Genomic DNA, 14,122 nt, shown 5'->3' with positions numbered 1-14,122 from the left:
TGACAGTTATTAGAGAAATGCAAATCACAACTACAATGCGGAATCACCTCACAATGATCAGAATTTCCATAATTAAAATGTCTGCAAATAAATGCTGGAGAGGGTGTGGGGAAAAAGGAACCCTTCAACACTGTCACTGGGAATGTACTTGGTACAGCTAATGTGGAGAAGAGTATGGATGTTCCTTAAAAATTACAAGAACTTTATTTATGAAAACCAAATAGAATCACAAACTCAAAAACTAAGAAAACAAACTTATGGTTAAAAAATGGAGAAAGGTGGTGGGTAGGGATAAATAAGGAGTTTAGGATTAACATACACACACTACTATATACAAGATGGAAAATCAACAAGGACCTACTGTATACAACAGGGATTCAACTTAATATACTGTACTAACCTATATGGATAAAGACCCAGAAAAAGAATAGACATATGCTTATGTATGAGTAAATCACTCTGCTGTACAACTGAAAACAAAACATTGTAAATCAACTCTACTCCAATATAAAATAAAAATTAAAAAATGATTGGAAAATGTTATGTTATGCATATTTTACCACAATCCAGAAATTTGATAAAAACACATAAAAATAAATACTTCAAAATAAACATGAACACATAGGTGAAAGACTTATATACTGAGAACTATGAAACATTAATAAAGGAAATTGAAGATAATTCAAAGAAATGCAAAGATATTTCATGCTCTATGACTGGAAGCTTTAATACGGTTAAAATGGCCATACAACTAAAAGCAATCTAAAGATTTATTGCAGTCCATATCAAATTACCCATGACATTTTTCACAGAACTAGAACCATTAAGCCTAAAATTTATATGCAACCATGAATGACCTAGAATCGCCCAAGCAATCCTGAGGACAAAGAACAAAGCAGGAGGCATAACCCTCCCAGACTTCAGATAACACTATATAAAGCAACAGTATTCAAAACAGTGAGGTACTGGCACAAAAACAGACCTATGGATTAACGGAGCAGAATAGAGAGCCCAGTAACAAAAGCACACAGCTATAGTCAATTAATCTTCCAACAAAAAAGCACAAACATACAACGGGGAAAAGATAGCCTCTTCAGCAAGTGGTGTTGGGAAAGTTGGAGAGCTGCATGTAAATCACTGAAATTAGAAACCACCCACACACCATACAGAAAAAGGAACTCAAAATGGCTTAAGGACTTAAATAGGAGACATCACACAATAAAACTCCTAGAGAAAAATGTAGGCAAAACATTCTGACAGAAATGGTACCATTGTTTTCTGAGTTCAGTCTCCCAAGGCAATAGAAAGAGAATCAAAAATAAACAAATGGGACCTAATCAAACTTATGACCTTTGGAACAGCAAAGGAAACCATTAACAAAATGAAAAGACAACCCACAGAATGGCAGAAAATATTTGCAAACGATATGATTGACAAGGCGCTAATCTCCAAAATATACAAACAGCTCATTCACATCAATATCGAAAACACTAACAACCCAATTAAAAAATGGGCAGAAGATCCACGTTTCTCCAAATAAGACAGATGGCCAAAAAGCACATGAAAAGATGCTCAACATCAATAATTAACAAAACGCAAACTAATGAGGTACCACCACAAGGATCAGAATTTCCATAATTCAAATGTCTACAAATAAGAAATGCTGGACAGGGTGTGGAGAAAAAGGAACCCTCCTATGATGTTAATGGGAATGCACAGTGGTACAGCCACTATGGAGAACAGTAAGGAGGGTCCTTAAAAATTAAATGAACTTATTTACAAAACAGAAACAGACTCAGAGACTGAGAAAACAAATTTATGGTTACCAAAGAGGAAAGGTGGTGGGGATAGGTAAGTTAGGAGTTTGCAATTAACATATACACGCTACTGTATACATAAGGCATATTCAACAAGTACCTAATATATGGCATAGGGAACTCAACGTAATACTCTGTATAAACTATATGGGAAAAGAATCTGAAAACGAAGAGACATAATTGTAAGTAAGTCACTTTGCTGTACAACCGAATCCAACACAATACTGTAAATCAACTACTCCAATAAAAATTTTAAAAATTAAGATCATAAATGTTATATTATGCATACTGTAATACCACAATAAAGAAATCTGCAAAAAGTAAAATAAAATACAAAAATATTGCATCAAAATGAATAAAATACTTAGGAACCAACCTCACAAAGGAGGTCAAAAACTTATATGCTGAGAACCATAAAACATTAATAAAGGAAATTGAAGATGATGCAAAGATATCCCATGCTTCTGGAATAAAAGCATTCATATTTTCAAAATAGTCATACTACCCAAAGCAATCTACAGGTTTAATGCAATCCCTATCGAATTACCCATGACATTTTTCACAGAACTAGAATCAATAAGCCTAAAATTTATATGCAACCATGAATGACCCAGAATCGCCCAAGCAATCCTGAGGACAAAGAACAAAGTGGGAGGCATAACTCTCCCAGACTTCAGACAGTACTACAAAGCAACAGTATTCAAACCAATGAGGTACTGGCACAAAAATACAACTATGGATGAATGGAACAGAATAGACAGTCCAGTAACAAACCCACACAGCTACGGTCAATTAATCTTTGACAAAGAAAGCAAGAATATACAATGGGGAAAAGTATCTTCAGCAAATGGTGTTGGGAAAGTTTGACAGCTGCATATAAATCATTGAAATTATGACACACCTCTCCCCCATACACAAAAGGCAACTCAAATTGGCATAAGGTCTTAAATAGGAGACCTCACACCAAAAAACTCCTAGAGAAAAACATAGGCAAAACATTCCCTTACAGAAATTATACTGTGGTTTTCTTAGGTCATTCTCCAGAGGAAATAGAAAAGCAAAAAAAAAAAAAAGAGGACATAATCAAACTTCTGCATCCTTGCACAACAAAGGAAACCACAAACAAAATGGAAAGACAAACCACCAAATGGCAGAAAATATTTGCTAATGATGCAACTGACAAGGCACTAACCCAAAATATACAAATACCTCATTCACATCAATAGCAAAAACACTAACTACCCAATGAAAAAATGGGCAGAAGATCTTAATAGACATTTTTCCAAAGAAGACATACAGATGGCCCAAAAGCACATGAGAAGATTCTCAAAATCAATAATTAGAAAAATGCAAATCAAACCTACAATAAGGAATCACCTCACAATGATCAGAATTTCCATAATTAAAATATCTACAAATAAGAAATGTTGGACAGGGTGTGGAGAAAAAGGAACCCTCCTATACGGTTGGTGGCAATGTAAATTGGCATACCCATCAAGGAGAACAGTAAGGAGGGTCCTTAAAAATTAAATGAACTTATTTACAAAACAGGAACAGACTCACAGACTGAGTAAAGAGACTTATGGTTACCAAAGGGAAAGGAGATGGGTAGGGTTGAATTAGGAGTTTGGGTATAACATATACACACTACGATATACAAAATAGATAATCAACAAAGAGCTACTGTATACCAGGGAACTGTTCTCAGTACTCTGTGTGTCTTATATGGAAAAAAAATCTGAAAAAGAATATATATATATATTTTTATATATATATGTAAATCACTTGGCTCTACATGTGGAACACAATATTGTAAATAAACACTATTCTAATATAAAATAAAAATCTTAAAAAATGATTAAGATGATAAATGTTATGTTATGCATATTGTACCACAATAAATTTTGAAAAAAATTGAAATGAAATTTTAAAAAATCATATCAAAATAAAGTACTTAGAATTCAACGTGACCAAGGAAGTGAAAGACTTATATGCTGAGAACTATGAAACATTAATAAAGGAATCTGAAAAAGATTCAAAGAAATGGAAGAATATCACCTGCTCTTTTATTGGAAGCATTAATATTGTTAAAATGGCCAGGAAATCTACAGATTTAATGTACTCTCTATCAAATTATCCATGACATTTTTCACATAACTAGAACCAGTAAGACTAAAATTTATACAGAACCATAAATGAGTTAGAATTGCCAAAGCAATCCTGAGGACAAAGAACAAAGCAGGAGGCATAACCTGCCCAGACTTCAGACAACACTGCAAAGCTACAGTAATTAAAATAACGTTGCACTGGCATAAAAAATAGACCTATGGATCAATGGAACAGAACAGAGAGGCCAGCAATAAACCCACACACCTATGGTCAATTAATTTCCAACAAAGGAAGCAAGAGCATACAATGGGGAAAAGCCGGTCTCTTCAGCCAGTGGTGTTGGGAAAGTTGGTCAGCTACATGTAAATCACTGAAATTAGGACAACCTCCTCACCCCTCCACACACCATACGAAAAAGGGAACTCACAATTGTTTAAGTACTTAAATTGGAAACATCACACCATAAAACTCCCAGAGGAAAACATAGACAAAATATTCTGACAGAAATCTTAGCACTGTTTTCTTAGGTCAGTCTCCCAAGGCAATAAAAATAAAAGCAAAAATAAACAAATGTGACCTAGTCAACTCATGAACTTTTGCATGGCAAAGGAAATCATAGTTAAAATGAAAAGAGAATCCACAGAATGGCAGAAAATATTTGCAAACGATGCGACAGACGAGGCACTAATCTCCAGCTCATTCTTCTGAAATGGAAAAACAACCGAATCAAAAAATGAGAAGATCTAATAGTTATTTCTCCAAAGAAGACATACACATGGCCACAATGCACATGAAAAGATGCTCACCATTGATAATTATGAGAAATGCAAATCAAAACTACAATGAGGTATCACCTCACAACGTTAAGAATTTCCATAATTAAAATTTAGACAAATAATATATGCTGGAGAAGGTGTGGAAAAAAGGAACCCTCTTACACTGTTGGTGAGAACGTAAATTACAGCCACTATGGAAAATGGAATGGAGGTTCCTTAAACTTTTTTTTTTTTTTTTTTACCGAGTCCAAACTTGTAGTACTGTAGACAGGCCAATAAATCAAGCTGTGTGTTGTTTGGGCAAGAAACAGGGACTTTATCTGGAAACCAGCTGACTGAGAAGATGGTGCAGACTGGTACCCCAAAGAACCACCTTGCCTGAGTTAGAATTCACGCTTCTTTTATACAAAAAGGAGAGGGAGTAAAGTCAAACAATTCCAGGTCAGCCTCCAGAGGGGATGTGTTAACTTCTCCTGTCCTGTAGGCATTCACAGGTGGGCCTGGTCAGGATGTCTCCTGTGAGCTGACCAGAGATATTTTTAGCTTAATGATCATTACCTGGGAGGCAGGGTTCCCAGAAATGGACCATGATGTATAATTAACGCTTACAGGCAACACCTATTTAGTGATTAACTTAGAATACAAAGGATTTTCCCTATGACAGAAAGTCTGTGTCCAATATCTGAGATAGAATCTCGAAAGATATTTTCTTAATTTTACCTCTTGATCAGTACAAGTAAGAGTAAATTCGTTTAATCCAGAAATGAATCTTTTTCAAATTCTGGGGATTGGGGAGTGGAGGGAGAGGAGGGCAGATCGTCCTGGTGTCAGCTTCTAAAAATGATAATAGCTTCCATTTAATCCAAGTTTAGCAAGTCAGGATCTGGCTTGGTGTTTACGATACAGCTGGTTTCCCAAACATTCATTGAAGGGCTAAGTATAAATAGCATACAGTTAGAAAATCAGAGATTCCCATAAGCGAGTTTGTCAGAAGAAAACCTTTTCCCCTTTGAGGCAAGAATCTGTGAGTGTGGTGACTTTGGCTTAATGTGGAGGCCACAGAGAGGGTAGCAGGTGGGGAAGAGAATGATCTGGGGGTAGAAGGGGGAAGTCCTTTCTTACTAAAATAAAACGCCCAAGTGAATCATGACCGTAGTAAGAATTCAAAAAAGAGGGAAAAAATAGACCACCCCTGAAAAAATGTACATGGGGAGATAGCTGGGAGGGACTATTTTTGGTGTACTAACATTTACTTTAACAGCCAAAGAGAGTGTGTGTGTGTGTGTGTGTGTGTGTGTGTGTGTGCGTGCGTGCGTGCTGGTTTTAGGGAGGAGAGCTACAGGAAATAGATGACAATATTTAAAGTGAGTATTAATCTTTTAAACTGAAAACATGCTCATCTTAACATGCACGGCTCAGATTTCTTCTAAGGAAGGTCTGGCTGTTTAAAGTTCATAGATCCTGTAATGTTCACCTTAAATCTGCAGCCCGAACACATGGCAGCAGTCACTAAAAACTGCAACTGTCAGACCAGTTGAGCTTGGAGCACCTGAATCATGGAGACTCACAGGATCCTGTTGACTTGCTCTGGGCTCAACCAGTGGGGAGATGAATTTACTCAGAGTGAAAGTCAAGGAAACTCATTTTTCTCGGAGGCCTTGACCAGAAGTCATTCAAGTGTCACTTAGTTCCTGCTTCTGGGTCTGGGATGAGCTGCACTGATACCAGTCTGTGGTGTTCACTGGCTTTCCTTTCATTTAACACATCCTGGAATGAGATTCCTCGGACGTCTTCAGTGAGAGTGTATCACATGTTTAATGGCCCTCGTGTGAACCCATTTCTGCCTTTGCTCGCGTGGTGAATCCTGTCTGGCTACCCACATTTTTCCCTCCTCAGCCATCTCACATCGCTTATCCCGCTTAGCCTGAGACACACTCCTTCTCATTTGCCTCTGTAGCTGTCGACAGTGGCCATCTGTTGAAAGACTTTATTGGTGCATGCTATCCCATAATCCTACCTTCCACACTACGCTTAATTGCTTCTGAATTCTTAGTTGCCTAAAACTGGACCCCAAATTCCTCCCTCAAATTCCAAAACAGGGGAATATATTTGCTTTCCAGTTGAAGTTTGATTGTTTTAAAAGTGCTAACGATGTGCCTAACATATTAGACACTGAGAAAATTACAAAGTTGCAAAACCCTTAATCTCTCTAGTCACAGAGAAACCAACTCATTATGATAGAGGGTCTTAACTCCCCGACTGAAATACTGAGACTTTATTATTTGGAGTTGGTATATAGAAGCTCTTGGATATTTTTGAATGGAAAAACACTAAGGCATAAAGAAAGTGTTAACAGAGGGGCAGGCATTATTATGCAGGCAAATTAGAAGGGAGTAAAGGGTCAGAAAGAGAGGTCTTGAGGAAGCTGGTATAGTAATCCTTCTGTGAGCTGACTGTATTAAAAACATTTTTCTTAAATTTTAAAAACCCTTTTTATATTGTAGAAGCAATACTGGCTTGAGAGAACATAGAAATTCCTGAATATTGTGAGGGAGAAAAATTCACCCATAACCTCACAAGTTAAAGATAATTATTAACATTTCATTGTCTTTCTATGGATATAATTGAGACCATATAATACATGCATTTTAATCCCTAACTTTTTTTAACTTAGTAACAATATTCGCCCACATTATCTGAAATATGATCTATGAATGATCACTTTATCGAGTGGATGCTCTATACTTTAGCTTTCCTGCTTTGGTTGTACATCTAGATTATTTCCAGTTTGTAGCTATCAGGGGTCAAAATGAAGTAGTCATCTTTACCCAAATATCTCTGTCCACTTCCCTGATGATTAGCTTAGCATAGATTCTTAGGATCAATGGGCCAGAGGGCAATGGACCTTTAAGTTCTTCACTAATTGTGTCCATGGAGACATTTGCTTTGCCTTCCCACAGGAAGCGTGACACTGAAAATAGTCACTGTGAAGTCTTTGCCAACTTGATAGGGTATCGCTATGATACATACTTTTTTCAAATTAAATAATTCAGCTCAAAGTTTCACTCAACACTGACAGTTCCTGGGGGGCAGCCCTTGCCCCCAAATTTGCCATAACTCTCAGCTAATTAGCAAGAGGGCTGAGAAGGGAGCCCAGATGTTTTGCCTCCCAGATAAATGACCTCTTTCACCAACCATTGTTATGAGATGACATTGACTAAGGATAAACCTAAGACCCTTCACTTACAATAAGGAACATGCCTAAGCACAAGTGCAGAAAATACGGCTTAGAGGCTAGAAATGTGGAAAAAAAAAGATTAGTGTCTTAGTGCACAGTAATGTCAGAATGAATGAATGTGGAAAAGCAAATCAAAACACTTACAAGCCCAATGAGACCACAGGTGATTTTAACACAAGCCTAACATTTAGAATGTCAGGGATGAAGTTCCCGTGTCCTCCATGTCTGAGAGGCCAGCAACGGAGTGGCTGTGAGGCCTGCTGAATCCTCTGGCTGCAGGTACTAGGTCTGGAGAGAAGGAATGTTGCAGGATCTTTGACAACACTGGATGCGTCGCAATGTAGAAGACTGGGTTCTTCTTTCTATGGACCCAAAGGGTGGAACAAGAATCCCTACGTGGCTGAGATCTCCCCTTCCTGTTAGGAAGCAGTGACTTGCTTCAGCTTGTAATGGGCTGCCTTGGAGGGAATGAGTTCCCTCAAGCCTAAGCTGAGTCAACTCCTGCAGGACTCTGAAGAGATCTGAACACTGGATGTGAGATTAAACTAGGTGATTTGTGGGCAGGACGTCTCTAGAGGGGAGCTGTCCTGAGCCAAGTCAACTGGTGCTGGTAGGTGGATGGGGTTGCTGTGATGGCTGTGTGAAACACAAGTCGTTAAGTTGTAAGGGTTGAAAAATGTTGGTTACTGCCCCGTGTGTAGGAGGGTGCTCACTACTCTACACAAGTCATAGCCAAACCTTCGGTTCTATTCAGAACCTCTGATGTTGTGAATTTGATTTAAGATAGATTGATATGAAGAACTCTAATGTATCCCAAATGTATCCCAAATGTAATCCCTCTAATGTATCCCAAATGTGTCTCCATGTGTGCATGTCCACTGTCATCAGGCTACACCTGCCACATCACCTCTTCCTTGGTCTACTTCAGTAGCCTCCTAACTGGGGCCACGTTTCTCCTCTTGCCATCTCACCCCTCAGGACCAGTTCTTCATACAGCATCCAGAGTGAACTTTCTTTGAATTTTTATAACCTACATTTTAGAAGAGAGCTCATAAGTGAATAGCTCCTTGAAGCTTCACAGACACTCCCATGCCACCGGCATCGAAATCAAGAAAGGGAGATGATCAGCACGGAAACATCACTGTCATGTTCCCACAAGTTACTTATTACCCCTGCCCCAAGGGAAACCACTGTTCTGACTTTCAACAGCATAATTTTTCCTGTTTTCGAAATTTATGTAAATGCAACCAAGTAGTATGATCTTTTTTCTGTTTTCTTTTGTTGTACATTTTATCTGAGATTCATCCATGAAATTCATCCATACTGTTGCTTGTGTTTGTATGTAGTTGTTTCTCATGGTGCTATAGTATTCCACTGTGAGAATCTACCACACCTGTTTTATCCATTGTATTGTTGATAGGCATTTGGGTAATTTTTACTTTTTGACTCTTATGAGTACTATTCCTATGAACATTCTAGCAAATGTCTCTTTTGGTGAACGTATCTATGCATTTCTATTTGGTGTATCTGTCAAAAATGGACTTGCTGACTTAGCTTTAGTAGAAATCACCAAACAGAGTTCCTGAGTGGTCATGCCAATCTGTACCGCCACTGGCAGCATATGACAGCTGCAGTTTTTCCATATCCCCATCAACACTTAGTATTGTCAGCCTGTAATCATAGCCATTTTGGTGGATTTTTAACGGTCAGAGTGACATTTTAAAACTGTAGATAACATTATCTCTCTGTTCTGATCTAAATCTTCTAACAGCTTTCAATTTTGCCTAGAATAAAATCCAACCTTCTTCCTATTGCCTACAGGCCCCTGTACGGTACAGCCCTGGCTACTCTCTGACTTTATTTACCCAACGCTTGCACATATTCACTGTATTCTGGTCACTGACTTCATTTCTGTTATTTAGAAATTTCCACACTCTTTCTTCCTTCAGATATCTTGTCACAGTGCTCCTTCTATGAAGAGAAGTCTCCCTCAGATGTCTACCTGGGGATCTCCTTGTCATTCCTCAGGCCACAATCACTTCTGCAGTGAAGCCTCCCCCATCACCCTCTCTACCTCTTCATCGTATTTCATATCCTCATGGCTCTCACCAACCTGAAATCATCTAAGTGCTCTTATTCAGTGCTTTTTCCCCCACATCTCTCACCTCCCCCCACCCCCCCCCACACACACTAGCCACTATACTGTAAGCTCTGAGATTGTCTGTCTTCTGTCCAGCTGTTTCCAACACTTGGAGTGTCATCTGACACAAAGGAGGAGACTGGATAAATATTTGATGAGTGAGTGAATGAACTGAGGACTGGAGCTGAGGACCCCAGGAAACTAGATGTGTTAGCATCTCCCTCCTGTCACCCCTGTTGCTTCTTCCATCTCTAGAAGTTCATTTTATTCCAGCAACAAAAGTCAACTGCAGAATTGCTGCTGTGTATTCTCAAGCCTCCCAGAGAGAAGGAAAAAAAAAAAGGTAACACGCTTGAAGGTATAAAGATCTTGGTAGGACCCCACTCCCCCACACTGAGTTTTGGAACATTTGGCTATGCCCTGTGGACACATTTCTGCTTCATTCTCACTGGGAAACTAGTTGAACATTATGTTTAATGGGAAATCAGTAATTTAGTTAGAAAAAAAGTTAATATACATTATATTAAATATACATTTGTATATGAAAGCTTTGAAATATGTTGCCTTGCTACTCTTCTGAATATGCATCACATCCTTGTCTGAATATCAAATGAATTGAATGTAAAATTCAACCAATCCAAAGTCATCGATGCCTCCATCACATACAAACCATTGCTTCACACCTGCTCTCAGGATGAGGTAATGAATTAGTAGAGGAATTGTTTCAGGTGATTAAAAAAACTCAAAGAGTCCATTATCTATGGCTTGTGACTAATGGTATGAAGTTCTAAGAATATTCTCATTGCAAAAATATCTGCAATATTAAATACTGTGGCATGGAAGTGTTGGTTGTAGGATGATGGTAAAGAACTCAGTACTCATCAAGTATCTATTATTGTCAAGCACTCTTCTAAGGAGTTTTTACAATTACCACCCCTGAAAAGTGGGTCTATCATTGCTATGTTATAGATAAGTGGTACTGCTGGGTTTGAACTCCCTTTCAGGGAGAGAACAGTGAGCTACAACTGTGCCTCCCTTTGAAGGTAACCACATAAACTATCAGAGGTCGAATATAACAAGTTCTCTACAAATTGATGAGAGGAAGACAAACAACTAGGTGGGTGAAAGGGAAAAACATAAGGAATTTCAGAGGACAAAGGTGAACATAGGCAAAGGTGTTCCATCTTCCTAGTAATCAGGGAATTGTAAAATAAACGCACACAATAGCTTTCCCATCATTGGACTGGCAAAAGCTGGCACAGTGTGAAAGTCTGACATTACCAAATATTGGCAAGAACATGAAAAAATGAAACGCTTATCCTCTAAAGGATACTAATGTAGAGAAAGCTAGGGATCCCCTAATACAGTCAAAGGTCCATCTACCCAGTGTTCCTGCATTTTCACTCATCAGACAAGCTCTCAAAAACCCACACTAGAATTCTAGAGAAGATGACAGAGTAGAAGAACCTTGAGCTCACCTCCCCTCATGAGCATAACAAAACCACAACTGCTCTACAACCATCGTTAAAAAAGACTGGAACCTAACAAACAAGATACTCTATACCCAAAGATGATGAAGAAACCACAATGAGACGGTAGGAGGGGTACAATGACAATATAATCAAATCTCGTAACACATGGGTCAGTGACCCAAAACTGGAGGATAATTATATCATAGAAGTTCTCCCACAGGACTGAGTTCTGAGTCCCACGTCAGGATCCCCAACTTGGGGTTCTGGCATTGGGAGGAGAAGCCTTCAGAGCATCTGGCTTTGAAGGCCAGCAAGACTTGGTTGCAGGTGCTCCACGGGACTGGGGGAAACAGACACTCCACTCTTGCAGGGTACACACAAGTTCTAGCATGTACCAGTCCCCAGGGAAAAAGCAGTGACTTCATAGGGACATAGGCCAGACCTACCTGCTGGTCTTGCAGGGTCTCCTGAGGCGGCAGGGGGTAGCTGTGGCTCACAATGGGGAAAGGACACTGCTTACAGAGTTATCAGGGAATATTTATCAGCATGAGCTGTCCCGGAGGCCTACATTTTGCACAAGGACCTGACCCCACCCAACAGCCTGAAGGCTCCAGTGCTGAGATGCTTCAGGCCAAACAATCAACAGGGAGAGAACAGTCCCACCCATCAGCAGACAGGCTGCCTGAAGACTTACGAGCCCACAGCCACCTCTAGAAGCACCACTTAACAGGACCCGGTCCACAAGAGGGTCAAGACCTAGCTCCAGCCACCACTGGGCAGGCACCAGCACCCTCACACCAGGACGCCTGAACAAGCCTCTAGACCAGCCTCACACACCAGGGGGGCAGACACCAGAAGCAAGAAAATTATGATCCCACAGCCTGCAGAAATGAGTCTGCAAACACAGGTGAGAACCTACCTGGGACCAGCTGGAACCTGGCCCTTGGATGACGAGAGGGGAGTGAACTGCTGGGACACATAGGACATCCCCTACAAGAGGGCCACTTCTCCAAGGACAAGAAACATAACTAACCTTCCATATACATAAAAATACAAATAGAAATTTAGACAAAATGAGACAGCAAAGGAATATGTTTCAGAAAGTGGAACAAAATAAAACCTCAGAAGAACAACTAAGCGAAATGGAGAAAGCAATATACCTGAGAAAGCGTTCAGAGTAATGATTGTAAAGATGATCCAAGAACTCTGGAAAAGAATGGAGGTATAGCAAGAGAAGTTATAAGAAGTTTTTAACAAAGACTTAGAAAATATAAAATACAAACAAAGAGAGTTGAAGACTACAGTTACTGAAACGAAAAATACACTAGCAGGAATCAACAGCAGAAAAATTAGGCAGAAGATCAGATAAGTGAACTGAAAGACAAGAGTGGTGGAAATCACTTATGTGGAACAAAATAAAGGAGAAAGAATACAAGGAAATGAGGACAGATTAAGAGATCTCTGGGACAACAAACACACCAACATTTGCATTATAGGGGTCCCAGAAGGAAAAGAGAGAGGGAAAGGCTCAGATAAAATATTTCAACAGATAATAGCTGAAAATTTCCTAATGTGGGAAAGGAAAGAGTCACCCAAATCCAGGAAGTACAGAGAGTCCCAAGCAGGACAAACCCAAGGAGGAATACACCAAGACACATAGTAATCAAATTGACAAAAATTAAAGTTAAGAGAAAAGACTAAAAGCAACAAGGGAAAAGCAACAAATAACAAAGAAGAGAATCCACATAAGACTATGAGCTGATATTTTCGGCAAAAAGTGCAGGCCAGAAGGGAGTGGTACAATATATTTAAAGTGATGAAAGGGAAAAACCTACATCCAAGAATACTCTAACCAGCAAGATTCAGGATTCAGATTTGATGGAGAAATAAAAAGCTTTACAGAGAAACAAAAGCTAAAAGAACTCAGCACCACCAAACCAGCTGTGCAACAAATGCTAAAGGAACTTCACTAGGCAGAAAAGGCCAAAACTAGAGACAAGAAAATTTAAAAATGGGAATGCTCATCAGTAAAGTCACACATAAAGTAAAAGTAAGAAATTATCTACAAATAAATATGACATATAAACCAGTGCTCATGATAGGAGAGTGAAAATGCAGGATATGAAATGCGTTTGAAATTAAGAGATCAGCAACTTAATACAGTAATGTATATATATAGAGAGAGACTGCTATATCAAAACCTCATGATAACTGCAAACAGAAAATCTATAATAGATACACACACAAAAGGAAAAGGTATCCAAACACAAAACTAAAGAAAGTCAAATCACAAGAGAACAAAAGAGGAAAGGAAGAAATAAGACCTGCAAAAACAGGTTGAAAACAGTTAACAAAATGGCATTAAGAGCATACATATTGATAATTACCTTGAATGTAAACAGATTAAAGACTCCAACCAAAAGACACAGACTGTGTTAATGGATACAAAAATGAGACCCGTATATATGCTGTCTACAGGAGATCCACCTCAGATCTAGAGACACATACAGACTGAAAGTGAGATGATGGATAAAGCAATCCTAAGCAAATGGAAATCAAAAGAAACCTGG

The 14,122-nt window shown here is 38.9% G+C and overlaps 1 pseudogene across 1 annotated transcript in view; it reads right to left on the bottom strand.

Annotated features, from left to right (window-relative positions):
• LOC307196561 (elongation factor 1-alpha 1-like) overlaps window positions 1–12,539 on the bottom strand; it is a 50,690-nt pseudogene extending 38,151 nt beyond the window's left edge. The window contains exon 1 of the transcript in view: window positions 12,472–12,539. The product of the transcript in view is annotated as an elongation factor 1-alpha 1-like (transcript). The remainder of the gene's footprint in view (window positions 1–12,471) is intronic.
• Between the last annotated feature and the right edge of the window lie 1,583 nt (window positions 12,540–14,122).

Source organism: Stenella coeruleoalba (genome assembly GCF_951394435.1).
Source record: "Stenella coeruleoalba genome assembly, chromosome: 13".
In the NCBI taxonomy this organism is placed as follows: Eukaryota; Metazoa; Chordata; class Mammalia; order Artiodactyla; family Delphinidae; genus Stenella; species Stenella coeruleoalba.
The sequence above is the reverse complement of the archived record's forward strand: the minus strand, read 5'-3'. Positions and strand labels throughout refer to the sequence as shown.